This window comes from Pelobates fuscus, chromosome 8, assembly GCF_036172605.1.
Source record: "Pelobates fuscus isolate aPelFus1 chromosome 8, aPelFus1.pri, whole genome shotgun sequence".
In the NCBI taxonomy this organism is placed as follows: Eukaryota; Metazoa; Chordata; class Amphibia; order Anura; family Pelobatidae; genus Pelobates; species Pelobates fuscus.
The window spans coordinates 75,674,411-75,698,205 of NC_086324.1; the positions used below are offsets into that span (position 1 = coordinate 75,674,411).

General features: G+C 42.1%; 1 pseudogene; it reads right to left on the reverse strand.

The window, feature by feature from the left end:
* LOC134571260 (putative methyltransferase DDB_G0268948) overlaps window positions 1–21,657 on the reverse strand; it is a 47,302-nt pseudogene extending 25,645 nt beyond the window's left edge.
* Between the last annotated feature and the right edge of the window lie 2,138 nt (window positions 21,658–23,795).

The window sequence follows — 23,795 nt, forward strand, 5'->3', positions numbered from 1 at the left end:
CAGTGGAAAAATCCAGACAACAGGATAATGCATAAGAGGTGTTGACAAAGTTATTACAGGTTCTTGTAGGCAGACCATATCCATAACATCTTTACACCTAATACGTGTATAAGTAAGGTTACATGGTGTAGTTCCTCACATCCGCATTGTCTACCCGTCGCCAGGCATCTGTGGGCAAGTAAGTCTGGTTAAGAAGGAGGGCTGGTTCTCGGTGCAAGGTGTTGCGTATCGGTACGTTCTGTTAAGCTATACATAAACGGTTTTAGGGTGGGTTCTGGGAATTTGTGGCCTGGTTGTATAAGTGTATCCACTGTTTCCACGCCAAGTGGAACTGCTGTGTTTCTACACTATGGGTCATCGTCATACGTTCATAAACATGGTATTGTTGAATCTTGTCCCATAATTGTGACTTTGAGGGGCATAGGTGCGACTTCCAGTTTGTCGCTAGGAGGTTCCTGGCCGCTAGTAATGCGATAGCGCATACTTGTCTGTGTTCTCTAGCGAGACCACTGGGGAACAGGAGCATGAGGTATGTTTGCGGGCTTGGCAGTAGATTTACGATGCCCAGCACACCCAGCAGTCTCCCGACCTCTGCCCAGAGGGTTTGAATCACCGGGCATGTCCACCATATGTGAAGGAATGTACCAGTATCTCTGGAGCATCTCCAGCATGTTGGTAATACACTGGGGTATATCTTGTGTAACCGAAGTGGCGTCATATACCACCTATAGAGTAGCTTCCTATGGGCTTCTATGTGCGTGTAACATCTAGTGAGTTTTAAGAGGCCATTTAGGGCTCTTACACAGTCTTCCTCTGAGAGTTGAAGGGAGCAGTCTTCCTACCATTTTGTCTTACAGAGGGTAATTTGCTGTGGTAACGTTGTTTCCCACATTTTGTAGCAGAGGGAGATGGCTTTTGGTTTGCCTGGTGTGGCCCAACATCTATCTAAGATCCCGCCCGCTAGTAATGATTGCACCCGAGTAGTTTTGTGCAGGTTCACATGTGTCAGTATGGTTCCTTTGAGTCTAAGGTAAGTAAATATTTCTCCTATTGGTAGGTGCCATTTGGCCTGTATGTCTGCGCCATTACACCCTTATTGTCTAGTAAGTGCTGGACGTTGGTGATTCCTGCCTTAGCCCATTTTGTAAGGCAGTCAATGGTGCCCGGGTATGGAAAGAGATTTTGCACCCCAGTGTGGCCATAAATGTATCCCATACGTTAAGCGTGAGAGACGTTGTGTGGAAGAGGTCTAGTTTAGGGGTCCGTGGGTGTTTAGGCATCCATAGGACGTCAACTATGTTTAGCGCTTGTAGTTGTGCGTTCTCCATATCTCTACCCAGTTGATATCCCCTTTAGGAGAGTGTAGCAATATACCAGCTGTTAACGCTGTTGCCATATAATATTGGTTGATATTTGATAGTCCCACTCAGCCCTGTTTGACCTGGGTATACAGAAGTCTACTGGGAATCCTTGGCCTCCTATTGTCCCATATAAAGGTGTTACAGGTATTTTGCAGGCTTTTGAGCAGAGGTTGTGTTACTTTAAGAGGGAGCATACGGAAAACATAAATAATTTTGGGTAGTATAGACATTTTGAAGGCATTGATCCTTCCTAGCCAGGAAATATGCGTGTGTTTCCACTTTAGGGTTTCCGCCCTGCACATGTGTGGCAGGGCTGGTAGTTTAGAATATATTTTTATGTCTAAATTGATAAATAAGATGGGTCTATAATTAGGTATAATAGTTGGATATTTGCCGGGTTTTAAGATAGGTGAGAAAGCATCTCTTTTGGAAAGCCATAAAAACAGAATCTGGGTGCTAAGCAGGATTTAAGGTGTTTAAAAATCGCTTGACACTCTGGTACAATTCCCCAAAAATACCAACAAGAGATAATGTGAAGTAATGAGTGGAGCAAAGAGAAACACCCAATGTAGAGATAATGAGGAAAATTAAATAAAATACAAACTTCTTAGTTATATGATGGTTCCTCCGAATGATGTGGTTATATGTAAAGAAAAAGAAAAAAATATGCAATGATAGTGCAGATGGTTAAAAATAATAGAAAACATGCTTCCCATCTATTAAACAAAACTTTTTAGCACTTTTTGTAGCATCTCAGTAATAAGGTGCTTTCAATGTATGAGATAAAAATGACAGATTTATTGTCTGCTACATGCGGGAAAATATAACATCAATACAATCAAAAAAATATAAAGAAAAAATGGCAATAAATAAAAAGGGTGATTGGCCCCTTACTGAATCTGGTGGTGAGTTTAAACAGCATATGCTGTAACTGACTGTTTCAGCTTTTAGTAGTGGGGTGGCAGGCAAGCTGTATTGTGCTCTCCGGGCTCGGTCAGTTTGCAGATCTGCTGGTCTGTGTGTATCCTCGAGAATCAGCTGCGAGTTCCGTGCATAACAAGCCCCTCCCCCTTACGTGACGTCAACGCGTTTCGCCGTATTGCGGCTTCCTCAGGACGTGTTCATAACCACCATGTTGGTTGTGGGCATAAATAGGGCAAAATCCCTCATGATAGGTTGATTTCAAATTACCCCAATTACAATATAATGTTTATTAAAAACAAATGTAGTTCAAACTTAAAAATATACAGATTGTTACTTCAATATAATTCATAGCAGAATAGCAACCAAAGCTTATGCTTAAACTAAAAATTATGATAAAAGAGCCTATTTTACAATTTCATCAATAAACAGGTATTTGCTCTTAAAGTTACCATGTATCTTATAAAGTGTAAATTCTGACATCTATTTTATCTACATAAAAAGGTCAATACTGCATAGAAATAGCATCTACATAATGTAATGAAAGTGGCTATGCATGAAAAATGTATACATTATATTGCTTAAACTTAAAATACATTTAAAATAAATATAAGTTAACTTCATATTGCTAATTAAATAATTTCAACATATTGTTATAAATGCAAATAAAAATAATAATAAATAATACTAATAAAAATAATAATAAAAACAAAAATAAATGATGCTTCTTTCAGTATATGTATTTCCTACTTATTGTGTACACAAAGGAAAAAAGGGAAAAAGTTAGTCTCCATATTCACAAATTCACTGTTTGTTATCTTAAATAAAAATATAGATTTCCACATTTAAATAGCCCAAAGAAGTAGTGCAAACTATGTAGGACTTAATAGTGATAAAGTGCAGATATGAATAAGCAGTGCAAAGAGTTTAATACTTTTTGTAATAAATCATAAAAAATGTATATTTATAAAAATAAATATATATATAAATATGCATAAATAGAGCATACAAAATAAAAGGATGTGGAGGGGTGGAGTATTATCTTAATTGTTAGAAAATATATATTTAAAAATCATAAAAATCTATTAATTAAAAAAAAAAACTAGTTACTTTAAAAAGTGACATATTTCAAAATCATTGTTTAGGCCGTGTGGGATCATAGTGTTTAATTCAAAGATCCACTTCATTTCGGCCTTTCCTATTTTTTCATTAAAATCACCACCTCTCCATGTCTTCTGAATTTGTTGGATCCCTATGAAACTTAAATGTATGGGATCTGCCCCATGATATTGTTTAAAATGTATCGAAACTTGATGTAATGCATATTGTCTCTTGATATTGTATACATGTTCGTTTATGCGAGTTTGCAGGGATCTCGTTGTGCGTCCTATATAATTTAGCCCACACGTGCAAGTGAGCATATAGATTATGTTTTTTTAACTGCACGCGATTCCTTCCTTGATTTTATATGTAGTTTAATTTACAGTAAATTCTTTAACATGTTCTCTTTTATTTTGTGTTTTAGTACATGCACTACAATATCCGCATTTAAAAAAACCTTTTTGTTGATTTAAAAAATGATTACCTTGTTTTTTAGGTTCATCTAGGACGTTATTTACTAAAATCCTTTTTAGACTAGGGACACCTTTGTGTACTATCCTGGGTGTATCGTTAAGAATATTATTTAAAATAGGGTCATCCACAAGTATTGACCAGTATTTTTTGACAATATTCTGAATTTTGTAATTATCTCCCCCTGAATATTGACAAATAAATGAAACATCAAGGTTGGCACTCATGTCTTTTTTCTCCTTATATTTTAAAATTTCTGTTCTATCTAATCTTTCTACTTTCCTCTTTGCTTCAATTAGAATCTTTTCATTATAGCCTCTTTCCTTAAAATCTTCTATAACTTTTTGACTTTGTTCCATAAAGGTGCGTTCATCAGTGCAGTTCCTCTTCATTCTGGTTAATTGGCTACTAGGTACATTATTTAACCAGGGACTGAAGTGGCAACTAGTGTGCTGAATATAGTTATTCACGTCCACTGGTTTGAAATATGTTTTGGTTTTTATTTGTTGATCCTCTATATATATATTCAAGTCCAGAAAATTAATCTCCTCATTACTAAATTCTGAAGTGAGAATTAAGTGTATCTATAAAATGGTGTAGAGATTCTTCTCAACCCTTCCAGATCATAATCAGGTCGTCTATATACCTTTTGTAGAGCACCAAGTTCAACTCGCAGCCACCTCCCTCCTCGACATGGATATGGCCAATGGGCCATGAAGAGGTTGGCGTAGCTGGGAGCGAACTTGGTGCCCATAGCTGTTCCACATAATTGGAGATAAAAGTCTCTTTGAAACCAAAAATAGTTGTTCTCCAGAATAAGAGCGATGGCTTCTAAAATAAAATAATTTTGGATTGGTGGATATAGAGAGGAAGATGTCAAAAAATGTTCAACTGCACGTATACCTAGGTTATGTTTAATACTGGTATACAGGGAAGCCACATCCGCTGTAACCAATAGGTAATCATCTTGCAAGGTGATATCGTTCAATATCTGAAGAATATTAGTGGTATCCTTCAGATATGATGGTGTTTTTAGTACTAGTGGTTGAAGCATTCGATCCACATATTCTGATAGCCTAACTGAAACAGAATTGATCCCTGAGACTATTGGGCGGCCGGGGGGGTGTTCTATATTTTTATGAATCTTAGGGAGAAAGTAAAATACAGGGATTTTTTCAAAATTGATATTAATGTAATCTCTCTCTGAATTACTTAAAATGCCTGTTTCGTGCCCCTTAGTTATTAATATAGTGAATTTGTCTTTAATATCTTTAGTGGGATCTCTAAGTAACTTTGAATAGGTATGTGTATCTCCCAATAATCTATATGATTCCTTAAAATAGTACTCTTTATCCATAATTACTATCCCTCCCCCCCTTATCTGCCGGTTTTATGACTATCTCTTTGTCTTGTCTTAATTCTTTTAATGAACCACATTCTTGAGGTGAAAGATTTAATTTATATCTATTTAATGGTTTTAATTTCTGAACTTCCTTGTTAACCATTTTTTTTAAAGTAGCCATTTCTTGTGATACTTGCCACTTCGGAAAAAATTAGGATTTGTCTTTAAGATCGGTGTGTGTTATCTCTTTTAGAATAGTTTGATGTGGTATTATTGGTTGTGAATTATCTATTCCTTCTTTGAAAAACATTTTTTTCAAACATAATTTTCTTATGAATTTTTGGAGATCTATAAAAAATGTGAATTTATCAATTCCCTTTGAGGGAGCAAATTTTAAACCTTTGGCTAGCAATTCTATTTGTGCCTTTTTTAATGTTTTCTTTGATAAATTGAAAATGCCCATAGGCATTTTAATTTCTGATCTATATGTCGAATTGCTACTATCGTTGATAATTTTGATTTTCCCTTTATTTATTCGTTTACCTCCTCTTCTCCTTCTCTTTTCCTGAATCGTTTGTTTAAGGGTGGAGGGACTGAATGTCCCTCTTCCTTGTTCGCTTCTCTAAAAAAGGTGAGGGAGAATAGTTATCATTAGTTAATATCTCAAATTTATTATGGGTTGATATATAGTTATCCCTGGCTCTATTTCTATACGAATAGTCTCTATCGGGATTCTTTATTTGATGTTGTTTAAATTGATGGTTATTATTAGTGATGTCGCGAACACAAAATTTTCGGTTCGCGAATGGCGGACGCGAACTTCCGCAAACGTTCGCGAACCAGTGAACCGGGCGAACCGCCATTGACTTCAATGGGCAGGTGAATTTTAAAACCCACAGGGACTCTTTCTGGCCACAATAGTGATGGAAACGTTGTTTCAAAGGGACTAACACCTGACTGTGGCATGCCGGAGGGGGATCCATGGCAAAACTCCCATGGAAAATTACACAGTTGATGCAGAGTCTGGTTTTAATCCATAAAGGGCATAAATCACCTAACATTCCTAAATCACAATGGATATGGATTGACACCTGACATATTACATATTGACACCTTGACATATGGATTGACACCTGTCCTCAGAGCCCCTGATAAACACTGACACAGAGCAGAATAGGGACTGTTCCCCCTACATAGGGTCACTTGGCAGATATGGATTGACACCTGTCCTCAGAGACCCTGATACACACTGACACAGAGCAGAATAGGGACTGTTCCCCATACATAGGGTCACTTGGCAGATATGGGTTGACACCTGTCCTCAGAGACCATGATACACACTGACACAGAGCAGAATAGAGACTGTTCCCCCTACATAGGGTCACTTGGCAGATATGGATTGACACCTGTCCTCAGAGACCCTGATACACACTGACACAGAGCAGAATAGGGACTGTTCCCCATACATAGGGTCACTTGGCAGATATGGGTTGACACCTGTCCTCAGAGACCATGATACACACTGACACAGAGCAGAATAGAGACTGTTCCCCCTACATAGGGTCACTTGGCAGATATGGATTGACACCTGTCCTCAGGGACCATGATACACACTTACAGAGCAGAAAAGAGACTGTTCCCCCTACATAGGGTCACTTGGCAGATATGGGTTGACACCTGTCCTCAGAGCCCCTGATACACACTGACACAGAGCAGAATAGGGACTGTTCCCCCTACATAGGGTCACTTGGCAGATATGGATTGACACCTGTCCTCAGAGACCCTGATACACACTGACACAGAGCAGAATAGGGAATATTCACTAAATGCCAAACATTGTTATACAGGGGAATATTCAGTAAATAAGGATAAGGGGGGGGCCTACTGTCCTCCCCCTGGCCCCCTCCCCTGCGTGGTGGGTGGGGCCATAAATCACAATGGGGGGACCTACTGTTCTCCCGCCCCCACCCGTGAGCGGTGGGTGGGGGCCATAAAAATAATGAGGGGGGGGACCTACTGTATGATGTTGTATCGATCAGGTAGCGTAAGGGTTACGCCCGCTTCACAGTGACAGACCAAACTCCCCGTTTAAAGCACCTCAAACAACCGCAAACAGTCCATTTGCACAACCGCAAACTCCCCATTTGCACAAGGTTGGATACCAAGCTAGCCATGTCCGTTCCTTGTCCTCACTGATGTCATTGAAGGTATCTTCCTCCACCCAGCCACGTACAACACCAAGGGTCCCCGAAAGTATGCTAATAAACTGAAAAAATAAAAAATCTCCCAAGAAGGAGATCTAAAACTGGCATAGGAAAAGGTTAGACAACTATAATAAAGTGATACCTACAAATCCTAGTGAGCATAGGTGTATAATAGAGGGAGAAAGGGAAAGCAGAGTAACGCTTCCTAATACCGTGGTTAGTACCCTTTGTTAAAGTAAATTGAGTAATGGACAAAAGTCTTTATTGTATTATTTATAAATAACAAAGGGATACTATACTCATTCCCCTATAGTGGCTAATTGTGTAATAATGGTAATACTATAACCTATTATATAATATTGGCAGGGGCAAGGAAATTCCCCCGAAGGGCTGTGGCGATGCGTAGGACTTAAAAAGCTCAGCATGTCCTCCATCAACAACACGTCTTTAAAGCATCCTGTCCTTGACGGCGTGGTCGTGGGAGGAGGATGACTTTCACCAATTCCCCTGTTAGATTCCCGTTGTGCTGTGACATCACCCTTATACGCTGTGTAAAGCATACTTTTTAATTTATTTTGCAAAGGCTGCATCCTTTCTGACTTGTTGTAATTTGGTAACATTTCCGCCACTTTCTGCTTATACCGGGGGTCTTGTAGTGTGGACACCCAGTACAGGTCGTTCTCCTTCAGCCTTTTTATACGAGGGTCCCTCAACAGGCACGACAGCATGAAAGACCCCATTTGTACAAGGTTCGATGCCGAGCTACTCATGTTCTGTTCCTCGTCCTCAGTGATCTCTCTGAAGGTATGTTCTTAACCCCAGCCACGTACAACACCACGGGTACCAGATAGGTGACAACGAGCACCCTGGGATGCCTGTTGTGGTTGGTCTTCCTCCTCCTCCTCAAAGTCACATTCCTCCTCTGACTCCTCTTCCTCACAATCCTCTTCCAGCGTTGCTGCAGGTCCAGCAAGCGATGCTGATAAGGCTGTTTCTGGTGGTGAAGGTGACCACAACTCTTCCTCTTCACGCTCATCTACGGCCTGATCCAGCACTCTTTGCAGGGCATGCTCCAGGAAGAAAACAAATGGTATGATGTCGCTGATGGTGCCTTCGGTGAAACTGACTAGGTTTGTCACCTCCTCAAAAGGACGCATGAGCCTACAGGCATTGCGCATCAGCGTCCAGTAACGTGGCAAAAAAATTCCCAGCTCCCCAGAGGCTGTCCTAGCACCCTGGTCATACAAATATTCATTAACGGCTTTTTCTTGTTGGAGCAGGCGGTCGAACATTAGGAGTGTTGAATTCCAACGTGTCGGGCTGTCGCAAATCAAGCGCCTCACTGGCATGTTGTTTCGCCGCTGGATATCTGCAAAGTGCGCCATGGCCGTGTAGAAATGCCTGAAATGGCCACACACCTTCCTGGCCTGCTTAAGGACGTCCTGTAAGCCTGTGTACTTATGCACAAAGCGTTGTACAATCAGATTACACACATGTGCCATGCACAGCACATGTGTCAACTTGCCCAACTTCAATGCCGCCAACAAATTTGTTCAGTTGTTACAAACCACTTTGCCGATCTCCAGTTGCTGAGGAGTCAGCCACTTTTCCACCTGTGCATTCAGGGCAGACAGGAGTGCTTGTCCGGTGTGACTCTCTGCTTTCAAGCAAGTCAAACCCAAGACGGCGTGACACTGCCGTATCCGGGATGTGGAATAGTACCTGGGGAGCTGGGGGTGTGCCGTTGATGTGGAGCAAGACACAGCAGCAGAAGAGGACTCAGCCGAGGAGGTTATGGAAGAGGATGGAGTAGGAGGAGTAGACGAGGTGGCAGCAGGCCTGCCTGCAAGTCGTGGCGGTGTCACCAACTCCTCAGCAGAGCCACGCATTCCATGCTTGGCAGCCATCAGCAGGTTTACCCAATGCGCAGTGTCGGTGATATACCTGCCCTGACCATGCTTTGCAGACCAGGTATCAGTGGCCAGATGGACCTTTGCCCCAACACTGTGTGCCAGACATGCCATTACTTCATTTTGCACAATCGAGTACAGGTTGGGGATTGTCTTTTGTGCAAAGAAATTTCGTCCGGGTACCTTCCACTGCGGTATCCCAATAGCCACACATTTTTTGAACGCCTCAGACTCCACCAGCTTGTATGGTAAAAGCTGGTGGGCTAATAGTTCAGACAAGCCAGCTGTCAGATGCTGGGCAAGGGGGTGACTTTGTGACATTGGCTTCTTACGCACAAACATGTCCTTGACAGACACATGACTGTGGGCAGATGAGCGGGAACTGCTCAAGGCGAGAGAGGGAGTGGCAGATGGTTGAGGGGGCAAGGAGGACAGCAGTGGCCTACGTGGCTGAAGATGCTGGACCAGGAGGAGGATGTCGGCTTTGAGTTTGTGTGCTGCTTGTACTCATGTGTTGATCCCATAGGCATTTGTGATGTGCGATCATGTGCCTACGCAAAGCAGTTGTACCTAGGTGGGTGTTGGACTTCCCACGACTCAGTTTCTTTTGGCACAGACAAAAAAAATGCCACACTGCTGAGCTCTGCAATGACGGCATTCTGGTGGTGGACACAGCATGCATTGATTGGTGTGCTGTCGGGCTGACCCCGGGTGCCGATGCATGCTGTCTGACTGTGCCACTAGCTCCTTGCAACGACCTCCCCCTGCTTCCAACTCGTCTCCTCCTCCTCCTCTCTGTCTCCCCATCTGAACTTTCGCCCTGTTCTTCTTCTTGCCGAGCGGGCACCCACGTGACATCCATGGACGCATCGTCATCATCAACCGCTTCACTTGTATCTGACAACTCAGCAAAGGAAGCAGCAGCGGGTACAACATCATCATCATCACACCGTACCTCCATGTGTGTAATGCTGCCTGCCTGAGACATATCCCTGTTATCTACATCCTCTGGCAATAATGGTTGCGCATCACTCATTTCTTCAAACGGATGTGTAAATAACTCCTCTGACATACCAAGTGAAGCGGCTGTGGTGCTAGTGTTGGTGGTGGTGGCAGGCGGGTGAGTGGTATCTTGAGAGGTGCCCGAAGCTAAGCTGGAGGAGGATGGTGCGTCAAGGTTCCGAGCGGAAGCTGTAGAAGATTGGGTGTCCTGTGTAAGCCAGTCAACTATGTCCTCAGAACTTTTCAAGTTCAGTGTACGTGGCCTCTGAAAACTGGGCATTATTCTATGGCAAAAGGGAATCACAGCACCACGACGGCCCCTGCGGGGTGGCCTGCCTCTGCCTGTCATTTTTTTTTGGATTAGTGGTACTATGCGTGAAAGCTACTGTGAGACCAGATATGAGTGGCAATGTGCACTGGCAGAGGTTGGCAGAGAACACGTTGTAGGCCTGACACCCGCTTAAAGACAACTAACTGCTATTCAATCTATAACAGTGGAAAAAGTTTTTGGGTTTTAAATGCACGCTATAGTGACACCAGATATGAGTGGCAATGTGCACTTGCTGAGGTTGGCAGAGTACACGCTGAAGGCCTGACACCCACTTGAAGGACACTGACTGCTATTAGCTTACAGTGAAAAACTTTTTTCTTTTTAAAGGCACGCTATTGTGACACCAGATATGAGTGGCAAAGTGCACTTGCAGAGGTTGGAAGAGTACACGCTGAAAGCCTGACACCCGCTTTAAGGACACTGACTGCTATTAGCTTACAGTGAAAAACTTTTTTTCTTTTTATAGGCACGCTATAGTGACACCAGATATGAGTGGCAAAGTGCACTTGCAGAGGTTGGAAGAGTACACGCTGAAGGCCTGACACCCGCTTTAAGGACACTGACTGCTATTAGCTTACAGTGAAAAACTTTTTTTCTTTTTATAGGCACGCTATAGTGACACCAGATATGAGTGGCAAAGTGCACTTGCAGAGGTTGGAAGAGTACACGCTGAAGGCCTGACACCCGCTTTAAGGACACTGACTGCTATTAGCTTACAGTGAAAAACTTTTTTTCTTTTTATAGGCACGCTATAGTGACACCAGATATGAGTGGCAAAGTGCACTTGCAGAGGTTGGCAGAGTACACGCTGAAGGCCTGACACCCGCTTTAAGGACACTGACTGCTATTAGCTTACAGTGAAAAACTTTTTTTCTTTTTACACGCTGAAGGCCTGACACCCAGACGCTTGCAGACAACTAACTGCTATTCAATCTATTACAGTGAAAAACATGTTTTTGTCTTTAAATGCAAGCTTAAGCTATTGTGACACCAGATATGAGTGGTAGCACTGGGCAAGTGGGCACAGTATCCACTGTGAGCCTGACACAGAAGCTGGCAGGCAGGCAACTGCAATTACATTACACAGGAAATAAAAAAAAGCAGACATGTTCTAGCCCTAAAAAGGGCTTTTTGGGGTGCTGTCCTTACAGCAGAGATCAGATGAGTCCTTCAGGACTGTAGTGGACACTGAATACCCTAGCCTAGCAGCTACACTTTCCCTCCTCTATCTAAGAATGCAGCTTCAGAATGAATCTAAAATGGATGCTGTACAGGAGGTGGGAGGGTCTGGAAGGGAGGGTCTGCTGCTAATTTGCTGGAATGTGTCTGCTGACCGTGAGGCACAGGGTCAAAGTTTACTCAATGATGACGAATAGGGGGCGGATCGAATCGCGCATGTGTTCGCCCGTCGTGGCGAACGCGAACACGCTATGTTCGCCAGGAACTATTCGCCAGCGAACAGTTCGGTACATCACTAGTTATTATTTCTCCAGCTTTGCCATCTCCTATTTGGTGGAGTTTGTTCATATTCCTTTTTTTTCCATGTTATTTTGATGGTGTGGAGGGTGTGGGGGTTTGTAAGTTTCCTTCTTGAAATTTTGATTATAAGGCCTCCATGTGTTATTATGGAATGGAATGGAATATCTCTATTCTTTTGAAAATGTTTCTTTTTCATATAGGCTGTTTTAGTTTTATAATCAATTATATCTCTTTTATATTTTTTCTGTTTTATTTCAATAACTTCTTGTTCCAATTTATCAGGTCTTTCACCAACTTTATAGGATAATTCTATAAACTCTTTTTCTTTTTTTAATCTTTCGCAATCTTTTTTTAAATCCGAAATTTCCACATCTAGTTTTCTAAGGGTTAATTGTCTTCTTTTAATTATAAATGTCATGGTTTGGATTGAGAGGTTATCCATTAGGACACACCACTCGTCCATAAATTCTAAATCCTCTCTCTCAAAAGTTGGTAATTTATCAAACCTTAGACCTCTGGGGACAATTTTTTTCCCTAATGTATTTTTCAAGGATACATAGAAGATTTTAAGGAAAGAGGCTATAATGAAAAGATTCTAATTGAAGCAAAGAGGAAAGTAGAAAGATTAGATAGAACAGAAATTTTAAAATATAAGGAGAAAAAAGACATGAGTGCCAACCTTGATGTTCCATTTATTTGTCAATATTCAGGGGGACATAATTACAAAATTCAGAATATTGTCAAAAAATACTGGTCAATACTTGTGGATGACCCTATTTTAAATAATATTCTTAACGATACACCCAGGATAGTACACAAAGGTGTCTCTAGTCTAAAAAGGATTTTAGTAAATAACGTCCTAGATCAGTGGTAGTCAACCTTTTTCTACCTAGCGCCCACTAATGCAACTTTTTGGTTGAAAAAAATTCCTTACCGCCCACCAGTTTTCGAGCAAATGCGGAATATTTTTAAGAAAGGAGGGTGTTTTAAAAAAATAAATAAATGTGCGTACATTTATCTTTTTATTTCTACTTAATGCAGGTTTATAAGGTTTTTAACTTTATAAAGTTTAATGAGAAAACAATAAAGTAAATTGAAATTACCTTTACTAGTGATTAATGAGATCCTTGAGGTTGATGCTGCGAGAGATTTGATATCTGGTTCGATTTTCGTAAGGAACAAACAAAGGTCTCTTTCAGTGATATTCAGACGACTTCTCTGTTTGCGCATAATATGATTTCTCATTTGTGCGTCAGCTCATCTCCTCTCCCTCCTCAATTCCCCTCCCCACCTTTTTTCCCCTTTTTTCTATTTTTTAACCGTCCTTATAGCAATGCCCAGTAGGAAGGCTGAGCTAGGTAGCCCACTTACTATAGTCCACTATAACAGACAGGCACACATACAGACACACATACAAGACACACATACAAAGACACACACAGACACACAAGACACACACGACACACACACACAAGACACACACACACACACATACAAGACACACACACACATACACATACAAGACACACACACACACAAGACACACAGACATGTGTGTGTGTCTATGTTTGTCTTATGTGTGGGTCTGCATATGTGTGTGCATGTCTGTGTGTGTCTGCTTGTATGTGTGCCTGTCTGTTTGTATGTATGTGTCTTGTGTGTGTGTATGTATGCCTGTCTGTGTCTTTGTGTGTGTATGTATGTGTGTCTGTATGTGTGCCTGTCTGTCTGTATGTATGTCTTGTGTGTCTGTATGTGTGCCTGTCTGTGTATGTATGTGTGTCTTGTGTGTGTGTGTGTCGTATGTGTGTCTGTGTCTGTCTGTATATATATGTGTGTGTGTGTGTCTGTCTGTCTGTATGTATGTCTTGTCTTTGTATGTATGTGTCATTGTATGTGTGTCTTGTGTCTGCATGTGTGTGTGTGTCTGTGTGTGTCTTATGTGTGTGTGCATGTCTGTTTGTATGTGTGCCTGTCTGTTTGTATGTATGTGTATGTGTGCCTGTCTGTGTCTTTGTGTGTGTATGTATGTGCGTCCTGTGTGTATGTGTGCCACATACACACAGGACATACACACAGGACACACATACATACACACACAAAGACACAGACAGGCACACAAACACACACGACACATGCACACAAACAGACATGCACACACATGCAGACACACACATAAGACATACATAGACACACACATAAGACATACATAGACACACACACATGCAGACACACACATAAGACATACATAGACACACACATGCAGCCACACAAGACACACATACAATGACACATACATACAAAGACAAGACACACATACATACAGACAGACACACACACACACACACACACACACACACATATATATACACAGACAGACACATACATACACACACACACAAAGACATACATACAAAGACACATACAGACAGACACACACACATTATATTTAAGTCACCCTCCTGTTTCCTACCTTTAAGGTGCAGGAGGGTGACTTTCCCTGGGGTCCAGTGGTGGCTCAGGTGGATGGGAGTCAGAGTTCCCACTCTGACTCCCTGGTCTTCCTCCCGCGCGGCTCTCAGTTTAAGCTGGGAGGAGTGACCGGGGAATCACGGGGGCCCGGTCGCGCTGTTAAAGCGCCCAGCGCTGACCGGGCCCCCTCACAATCCACATCCATCGGGTGGCCCTGACAGCATGGGCCACCCGATGGACACTTTGGAAGGCGGCCCCGGCGGTTTACCGCACGGGTCGGAGCCGCAAATGGTCACGGTGGTACCCAGTCGCACGGGTACCGCCGGCTCGCACCCGCCCGCCCGATCAACCTGGAAATCCCTACCGCCCACCTGGAATCCTGAAACGCCCACTAGTGGGCGGTAGGGACCAGGTTGACGAACCATGTCCTAGATGAACCTAAAAAAACAAGGTAATCATTTTTTAAATCAACAAAAAGTTTTTTTTAAATGCGGATATTGTAGTGCATGTACTAAAACACAAAATAAAAGAGAACATGTTAAAGAATTTACTGTAAATTAAACCACATATAAAATCAAGGAAGGAATCACGTGCAGTTCAAAAAACATAATCTATATGCTCACTTGCACGTGTGGGCTAAATTATATAGGACGCACAACGAGATCCCTGCAAACTCGCATAAACGAACATGTATATAATATCAAGAGACAATATGCATTACATCAAGTTTCGATACATTTTAAACAATATAATGGGGAAGATCCCATACATTTAAGTTTCATAGGGATCCAACAAATTCAGAAGACATGGAGAGGTGGTGATTTTAATGAAAAAATAGGAAAGGCCGAAATGAAGTGGATCTTTGAATTAAACACTATGATCCCACACGGCCTAAACAATGATTTTGAAATATGTCACTTTTTAAAGTAACTAGTTTTTTTTTTTTAATTAATAGATTTTTATGATTTTTAAATATATATTTTCTAACAATTAAGATAATACTCCACCCCTCCACCACATCCTTTTATTTTGTATGCTCTATTTATGCATATTTATATATATATTTATTTTTATAAATATACATTTTTTATGATTTATTACAAAAAGTATTAAACTCTTATTCATATCTGCACTTTATCACTATTAAGTCCTACATAGTTTGCACTACTCCTTTGGGCTATTTAAATGTGGAAATCTATATTTTTATTTAAGATAACAAACAGTGAATTTGTGAATATGGAGACTAACTTTTTCCCTTTTTTCCTTTGTGTACACAATAAGTAGGAAATACATATACTGAAAGAAGCATCATTTATTTTTGTTTTTATTATTATTTTTATTAGTATTATTTATTATTATTTTTATTTTCATTTATAACAATATGTTGAAATTATTTAATTAGCAATATGAAGTTAACTTATATTTATTTTAAATGTATTTTAAGTTTAAGCAATATAATGTATACATTTTTCATGCATAGCCACTTTCATTACATTATGTAGATGCTATTTCTATGCAGTATTGACCTTTTTATGTAGATAAAATAGATGTCAGAATTTACACTTTATAAGATACATGGTAACTTTAAGAGCAAATACCTGTTTATTGATGAAATTGTAAAATAGGCTCTTTTATCATAATTTTTAGTTTAAGCATAAGCTTTGGTTGCTATTCTGCTATGAATTATATTGAAGTAACAATCTGTATATTTTTAAGTTTGAACTACATTTGTTTTTAATAAACATTATATTGTAATTGGGGTAATTTGAAATCAACCTATCATGAGGGACTTTGCCCTATTTATGCCCACAACCAACATGGTGGTTATGAACACGTCCTGAGGAAGCCGCAATACGGCGAAACGCGTTGACGTCACGTAAGGGGAGGAGCTTGTTATGCACGGAACTCGGAGCTGATTCTCGAGGATACACACAGACCAGCAGATCTGCAAACTGACCGAGCCCGGGGAGCACAATACAGCTTGCCTGCCACCCCACTACTAAAAGCTGAAACAGTCAGTTACAGCATATGCTTTTTAAACTCACCACCAGATTCAGTAAGGGGCCAATCACCCTTTTTCTGTATTGCCATTTTTTCTTTATTTTTTTTGATTGTATTGATGTTATATTTTCCTGCATGTAGCAGACAATAAATCTATGTCATTTTTATCTCATACATTGAAAGCACCTTATTACTGAGATGCTACAAAAAGTGCTAAAAAGTTTTGTTTAATAGATGGGAAGCACGTTTTCTATTATTTTTAACCATCTGCACTATCATTGCATATTTTTTCTTTTTCTTTACATATAACCACATCATTCGGAAGAACCATCATATAACTAAGAAGTTTGTATTTTATTTCATTTTCCTCATTATCTCTACATTGGGTGTTTCTCTTTTGGAAAGCCTTCTGGTTTGACTATAGCTTTGTACACACGCTCCAGTAGTGGGCCGATCACCGGATGTAAAATCTGGTAAAATAAAGAGGTAAATCCATCTAGGCCTGGTGCTTTCCCCTTCTTCATTTCCCCAACTATATTAAAGATTTCCTTTTGCGTAAAGGGTTCGTTGAGTAATAATATTTTTTTCAGGGGTAAGAACTGGTAGATATCATTTGTTTTTTAATTCTGCCATTTTTTGATCTGACTTTTGAGGCTCAGGTAAGTTATATAATGTTTCATAATATGATCGAAACGCCTTGCGATCTGAAGGGGAGAAAGACAGGGAGATGCTTCATATGTAATCTGTTTAATTATGTTTCTTTGATTTAGAGCTTTTAGTTTATTTGTTAAAGCGCTTCTTACTCTGTTGTTTGAGTAATACCAATTTTGTTTCAAGTATGTTAGTGTATTATTTGTCTGTTGGTGTAGTTTATTTCTTATTTCTTTCTGAATTGATACTATTTGTTTATGGGAATCATTTGTGGGATGAAGCTTATTTGTTCTCTCCAGTCCAGCAAGGAGAACGTAGAGATCATTTAGAGTTTTACTTTTTTTTTTTTTTTTTAAGATATGCACCCTGCTTTATCAGATATCCCCTGAGAAAACACTTCACAGAACACCATAACGTGGCGACAGATACTGCATCATTATCATTTTCTCTAAGGAATATTTCAGCTGCGTTCAAGTCTTTTTAAGGGTCAGAAATACAGCGGCATGATCCAACCAACTTATGTTACAAATTTGTGAGTTTAAGTAGCATTCTAAAAATGATGCTCTTGTAAAGAGAAAATCAATCCGAGAATACGAATCTTGAGGATTAAAATAGAAGATATTCTTCTGGATGCTGGGTACGCCAGACATGGGCGTAGGAACCCAAAAAAATCTGGGGGGGATAGCATTTTTACTCGCCGGGTATATTCTTATTCCGTAAACTAGGAGTTGTTTATCCCATTGTACAGCGCTACGGAATTTGCAGTCGCTATATAAATGATTAAATAATAACAACATTAAAGGGTCACCACAGGGAAGGGGTTTTACTTACCCGGATACAGCGCCGGGATCCTCCTGATTAGAACCACCCCTACCCTTCCCATGAATATTAGAACCACCCCTACCCCTTCCATGCACAAAAGAACTCCACCTACCCCTTCCACGCACATTAACTCCCTACCCCTTCCATGCATATTAGTACCCCCCTAACCCCTTCCATGCATATTAGAACCCACTCTACCTCTTCCATTCATATTAGTACTCCCCTAACCCCTTCCAATAATTTTTCTACCTACCCCCTCCTCCCATCCATATTAGTAGCCCCCCTAAACCCTTCCAATTATTTTTCTACCTACCCCTCTCCCCTATCCTTATTAGTAGCCCCTCTAACCCTTTCCAATTATTTTTCTGCCATGTTAACTAACGCCAGTGCTGGAGTGCCTACATTAAAAGGCCTGCAGGGACAGGCTATAGACACCAGAACCACTACACTAAGCTGCAGTGCTTCTGGGGACTATAGTGTTTCTTTAATGTGAGGTAAATTAGAGATTAGTGCAACGAATAATATGCTAGATTGCCTACTTACAACCAGATGAGGATGATGATGGGCTCTAGCTGCAGTCTGGCTCCACTGGTCTGGTGTAGAACAGGCTCTCTGGAGGCTGTTTGTAACTGTGGTCACAAAAATCAATGTTCTGTGAGAACGGGAAGCAGCTCCATTTTTTGGGGGTCCTTTACACAGCTCAAGGTCTGGATCCCAGGGTCCACCTTCATGTTCCACCAATGAGTTTGTTCACAGGGGGTGGAGTGTGTAGGGGATGTCCTGATATGTGTGTAAGGAATGCATTGTGTGAATCTGTGTTTGTATGTGTAAGGGCTGCAAGGTGTGATTCTGTGTATGTACGGGATGCAGTGTGTGCGTCTGTAAGGGGTGCATTGAGTGTATGTATGGGGTGCATTGAGTGTGTAAGGTTGCATGATTGTGTGAGTGTGTGTGTGTGTGTGCACGGGGTGCATTGAGTGTGTGTAAGGATGAATTGTGTGTTTCTGTGTGTGTAAGGGTGGTATGATTGTGTGATTGTGTGTGTGTGTGTGTGGTGGATGTCAATCTCTCTCCCTCCCTGCTTCCTTCTTTCTCCCCCCCCTCCCTCCCTGCTTCCTTCTTTCTCCCCCCCCTCCCTCCCTGCTTCCTTCCTTCTCCCCCCCCTCCCTCCCTGCTTCCTTCCTTCTCCCCCCCCTCCCTCCCTGCTTCCTTCCTTCTCCCCCCCCTCCCTCCCTGCTTCCTTCCTTCTCCCCCCCCTCCCTCCCTGCTTCCTTCCTTCTCCCCCCCCTCCCTCCCTGCTTCCTTCCTTCTCCCCCCCCTCCCTCCCTGCTTCCTTCCTTCTCCCCCCCCTCCCTCCCTGCTTCCTTCCTTCTCCCCCCCCTCCCTCCCTGCTTCCTTCCTTCTCCCCCCCCTCCCTCCCTGCTTCCTTCCTTCTCCCCCCCCCTCCCTCCCTGCTTCCTTCCTTCTCCCCCCCCCTCCCTCCCTGCTTCCTTCCTTCTCCCCCCCCTCCCTCCCTGCTTCCTTCCTTCTCCCCCCCCTCCCTCCCTGCTTCCTTCTCCCCCCCCCTCCCTCCCTGCTTCCTTCTCCCCCCCCCTCCCTCCCTGCTTCCTTCTCCCCCCCCTCCCTCCCTGCTTCCTTCTCCCCCCCCTCCTGCTTCCTTCTCCCCCCCTCCTGCTTCCTTCTCCCCCCCCTCCCTCCCTGCTTCCTTCTCCCCCCCCTCCTGCTTCTTTCTCCCCCCCCCCTGCTTCTTTCTCCCCCCCCCTCCCTGCTTCTTTCCCCCCTCCCTGCTTCTTTCCCCCCTCCCTGCTTCTTTCCCCCCTCCCTGCTTCTTTCCCCCCTCCCTGCTTCTTTCCCCCCTCCCTGCTTCTTTCTCCCCCCTCCCTGCTTCTTCCCCCCCCCTCCCTGTTTCTTTATTTCCCCACCCTCCCTCCCTGTTTCTTTATTTCCCCTCCCTCCCTGTTTCTTTATTCCCCCCCCTTCCCCCCCCTGTTTCTTTATTTCCCCTTCCTCCCTCCCTCCCTGTTTCTTTATTTCCCCTCCCTCCCTGTTTCTTTATTCCCCCCCTCCCCCCTCCCTCCCTGTTTCTTTATTCCCCCCCCTCCCTGTTTCTTTATTCCCCCCCCCCCTCCCCTCCCTGTTTCTTTATTTCCCCTTCCTCCCTCCCTCCCTGTTTCTTTATTCCCCCCCCTCCCTCTTCCCCCCTTCCTGTTTCTTTCTCTCCCTCCCTCCCCTACCTATGATGTAGCGTGGCCGAGCGCTGTATAGTCCGCCGGTACAGGTAGCTTTTGTTTCCTGTACCCGGCGGACTAACAGGAAGTGCACACTCAGTGTGCACTTCCTGTTAGTCCGGCCGGGTACAGGAGACAGATGCTCCCTGTACCGGCGGACTATACAGCGCTCGGCTACGCTACAGTGAAGGAGTGACAGGAGGGAGCGCTGAGCGCTTCCCTCCTGTCAGCTCCTCTCTTCATGCTGCGCCCGGGCGGTGCGCTCTCATGGACGCACCAGCCCGGGCAAAGCTGCAGCCGCCTGAGGCTCTCTGCAGAGCGCTCGGGCGGCTGCAGCATCAGGGGGGGGGGCGGCGGAGCTGGGGGGGATTTCCCCATACCTGTCCCCCCCGCATGATTTGCTGGGGGGGATGCGTCCCCCCCATCCCCCCCGGTTCCTACGCCCATGACGCCAGATATCATATAGGTTATGTTTAGAGATAGAAGTAGCAAAGGCGTTAGCGTGTGTCTGTATTCTCTTATTAGATTTATTGGTTGGTTTCCTGTATAAAAGCAATATCTATCAGATGTCTAGTCAGAAGATCTAACAAGCAGGTTCTTTTGAAGGGGTAATTCAATCCCTGTGAGTTTATGGTAACGTGTTTTACTGACATCTAACCCCATCCCCATTTAAAATTTGATTAACCCCTTAAGTACCAAACTTCTGGAATAAAAGGGAATCATGACATGTCACACATGTCATGTGTCCTTAAGGGGTTAAATACATACACAAGTATGAGAGGGTAAGGATATTATTTTTTAGATGCCAGTAAAACAATTGTGAAGGTAAAATAGTATGACACTGTGATCTATAGCAATATTAGTGGCTATGCACACAAATATTAAAACTTCCAAAATTATCAGGGGTAACAAATGTGCATAACGTCTGTAGTCTTTTATTTTTTATAAAGAATCTGAGTGAAGGAGACACTTTAAATGGCTGGCAATTCTAAAGTCCCAGCAACCACAGCAGTGGCAGGAATAACGTCAGATGAACACTCATTCAAGCAAATCCATTCTGTCTTTACTATATCATTATGCCACAACTCCTCTACTGTGCCAATAAAATGGAACATTACAATTATTAAATACAATACAAAGCTAAGAATTAAAAAAATCTAGATTACAACTAAGATGCTAAAACTTCATTAAATTGTAAGCAAATATCTACTACACATTTGTTATATGTAATGTTTAGTGAGTAAAGTTACCTTTTCTTCCATATATGAAAAAATCAGAATCATGATCTCACTGGACACAGGGGCCATGTACTGCTGGTACACGGATGAGAAAGTCTTGCTTTTAAATACATGATCAGCCATCTGAAGGGAATTTGGAAAAGAAAAAGGTTAAACTCCCCCCCATTTAAGTCCATAAACACTAAATGATAACCACATATCCTAAAAATGTTATGAGATCATGGGGCTAAAAAGGTAAATGTCTAGTTGTTGTAAAACTACAATACCTAAGATGCTTTGATAGCCCTTAGAATGGCAACACCTCATGGAAGTTGTATTTTTAAAATATATGGGGATTTACTGTTTGGTCACCCCCAATGTAAGACCAAATTAGCCAAGATGGAAATATTGCTGAACTGGAGAATTTTTCAGTTTAACCCCTTAAAGACACATGACATGTGTGACATGTCATGATTCCCTTTTATTCCAGAAGTTTGGTCCTTAAGGGGATAAACCATTTTAACCTAAAATTTTAAATTCACGACAATTCCCACTTTATCAAATAACCCTATACATATTAAAATATATGTATTCATAAACAAAAACTCTATAGTTTTATGATGGCCCTTTGATACGCACATCTTCAATGGATGTTGAAAATCACAAAGGAGGTGAATACTAGAATTAGAGAGCTACTATAATTTCTTTTTATTGCACATTCTGTTTAATTTAGAATATCTTATTACCTAGCCTTTTAGACCCTGCAGGAGTCTCCTATGTGTGATTACAAGTCAATTTCCATAGCACGAGATAAAAATGGCTAAAGCAAGTTAACATCTTATTGAAAATTTAACCTGTAACGGATCACCTGGCACCCCGACTGGGTACCTCCGTTGAAGGATGCTCCTAGCGCTTCCTGAGGGCTCCAAGCACTCCAGCTGACACCATAACCACTGTAGACTCCTCCAGAGACAAAGACAGGAACAAGCTCTTACAAGAGCTTAGTAGTGATATAGCAAGGGAGTATGACTAGCATAGCAATCCCTTGTAACAGATTCCTCCAGTAACAAGACAACACTTTGTTTTGAGGGTCAAGCAGAACTGACTGTACTGGCACATACAGCCTCTTTTATTCCCAATCCACAAACTTAGTACTGCCCACAGGGTTTTACAGAGCAACCAATAACACACGTACATGACAGAAAACACTCCCGGCAATTACACACAAAATCCTCCCCTCTGCCTGTGATATAATTATGGTACACAATGGGTTAACATAATTATCACAAGCAGGAAAAATACAGTTTTGATATATGTACTATAACTTTAAAATTATACATCCAATCTTCATACAAAATACATATTATTAATCAGCGTACTTGAAATATAAAAATCAGACAAATCCATCCAGTAGATAAAAAGTTAGCTGGGAGTCCTTTATGACCGACCGCAAGCACATTTTCCTGCCCAAAACAGTTCCATAGATTTGGGCAGTGCGGTCGGTCTATTTTACACAGAAAAAAGACTAAGTCCCATTCGAATGCACGAACGGGGTCATTAGTGCATTTAGCTGAGTATAGCAGTGAGTTGAAACTGCCGAACGTGACTTAGTCTCTGCAGCTGAAAACGGAGTGTAAGAGAAGGTAAGGGTCAGCGGTGTTCGTTGAAATGTGTAGCCGATTTCAGTTCCGTGGATTTGGCTACACATACCGCTGACCTCGTTCGAATGAACAAAGATGGCCGCCGCCACGTGTTCGTTTGTCGAATGGCGGCCACTTCGACTACTTCGGCTGCATCCTAAGTGCCAATTTAAAGCTGCAGAACTGCTCCAATACAATTTAAAGGGGCAGCAAGTCTTTTAAAATCCAATCTGCTAAAATAGTCTTTAACAGGCAATATCTTCCAAGGTCCATAGTCTTAAAGGGGCATTGTTCCCAAAAGTCACAGTATGTCCCCAGATGGTTCTTAAAGGGCCAGCAGCAGCATAAAAAATACAATATGCCCAAATACTGTATTTAAAGGGTCAAATCTCCCAGGGGCCATAGTCAGCAGGCAGGAGGCGGGCAAACAGGCTTCTCCAATGCCCAGTGGCGAGGTTGGTTTCACCACATAACCATTTTTTCATTCCGGCTGTTTCAGTCACAGCCAGGGGATGTGTGGCTGCATAAACAGAAAAAAAGTGAACAACTCTTAAATGGTAGAGAAGACGTTTTGTTACATAGCGTTCCATACATTATTGTCGTTTTCCACATACAACCGCTCAGGTAGTATTACACGTATCA